Source organism: Dromiciops gliroides, chromosome 1, assembly GCF_019393635.1.
Source record: "Dromiciops gliroides isolate mDroGli1 chromosome 1, mDroGli1.pri, whole genome shotgun sequence".
Classification (NCBI taxonomy): domain Eukaryota; kingdom Metazoa; phylum Chordata; class Mammalia; order Microbiotheria; family Microbiotheriidae; genus Dromiciops; species Dromiciops gliroides.
In genome coordinates, this window is record NC_057861.1 from 614,884,858 (window position 1) to 614,886,725 (window position 1,868).

Here is a 1,868-nt window from a genome sequence, read left to right on the forward strand (position 1 = left end):
ATTTAGCATTTTGTTCAATTATGAACATGGGAATAAACCACAGCTGAAATAAAAAACATTTCATATATCACAGCTGAAAATTAATTAGATATTCAACCTAACATGCATGTTGTGCATTGCATTGTCAAAATTCATCCTGAAGTTTAATGTTCTTAGCAAGCTAAGAAACAACAGTCTTCACATTTTGATAAGTTTAAAAAAAATAATTTAACTTTGAGCTGTGAGCTCTTCCACCCGGCATGCACTTGCCTCCCTCCTGCTTGAAGGTGCGGCACCACCTTCTCTCTCTTAAGGGTTTAAACTTGCCACTTCAAAGCTTGCCATGGATGATGATATTGCTGCTTTCATTGTTGACAATGGCTCTGGAAAGTGCAAAGCTGGCTTTGCAGGAGACAATGCCACTAGGGCTGTCTTCCCATCCGTTGTTGGACGCTCCAGACATCAGGGTGTGATAGTGGGTATGGCCAGAAAGACAGCTACATGAGGGATGAGGCCCAGAGCAAGAGAGGTATTCTGACCCTGAAATACCCCATTGAACATGGTCTTGTCACCAACTGGGATGACATGGAGAAGATCTGGCATCATACTTTCTACAATGAGTTCCATGTGGCCCCTGAAGAGCACCCTGTGCTTCTCACAGAATCCCCCCTGAACCCCAAAGCCAACAGAGAAAAAAAAGATGACTCGGATTATGTTTGAGACCGTCAACACCTCAGCCATGTATGTTTCCATCCAGGCTGTGCTGTCCCTGTGTGCCTCTGGTCGTACCACTGGTATTGTGATGGACTCCGGTGATGGTATGACCCACACTGTGCCCATCTATGAAGGTTATGCCCTTCCCCATGCCATCTTCTGTCTGGATCTGGATGGTTGTGATCTGACGGACTACCTCATGAAGATCCTGACTGAGAGAGGGTACAGTTTCACTACCACAGCTGAGAGGGAAATTGTGTGTGACATCAAAGAGAAGCTGTGTTATGTCGCCCTAGACTTTGAGCAGGAGATGGCCACTGCTGCTTCTAGCTCTTCTTTGGAAAAGAGCTATGAGCTCCCTGATGGTCAGTTTATCACAAATGACAATGAGAGGTTCCAATGTCCAGAAGTTCTCTTCTAACCATCTTTGTTAGGTATGGAATCCTGTGGAATCCACGAAACTACCTTCAACTCAATCATGAAGTGTGATGCTGACATCTGTAAGGATCTCTATGCCAATACTGTATTGTCTGGGGGTACCACCATGTATCCGGGCATTGCTGACAGGATGTAGAAGGAGATTACAGCCCTAGCCCCCAGCACAATGAAAATCAAGATCATTGCCCCACCTGAGCACAAATATTCTGCCTGGATGGGAGGCTCCATCCTGGCGTTTCTTTCCACCTTCCAGCAAATGTGGATCATCAAGCAGGAGTAAGATGAATCTGGGCCCTCCATTTTCTGCTGCAAATGCTTCTAAATGAACTGTTTGTAGATTTTTTTGTTGTTGTTATTCTGGTTTGTTTGTTTGTTTGGTTTTTTGGTCAAAGGGTGTGACATGTTAATTGCCCAGGGGAAAAAAAAAAAAAGATGAGACTGGCATGGCTTTGTTTTGGGGGGGGGGGTTGGTTTTGGTTTCTGTTTCTTTTTTTTTGGCACGGGACTCAGGATTTAAAAACTGGAACAGTGAAGGTGATAAGCAGGTGATGATGTTGGAGGCAAGCATCCCCAAAGTTCTTCGGGGTATGTCTTCAGGACTCTGATTGTACATTTTTTTTAAAATAGTCATTCCAAATAGTTATTACAAGTTAGTGAGTTCCTTGCCTCTATGAAGGCAGTCCTGCTCAAATTAGAGCAAAGGAGCTACTTAAAAATCCAGAGAGGAAGGAGGGGGA

The 1,868-nt window shown here is 44.2% G+C and overlaps 1 pseudogene; it reads left to right on the plus strand.

Annotated features, from left to right (window-relative positions):
• The first annotated feature begins 322 nt into the window (after positions 1–322).
• On the plus strand, positions 323–1,453 carry LOC122736600 (annotated as a pseudogene).
• Positions 1,454–1,868: the final 415 nt, after the last annotated feature.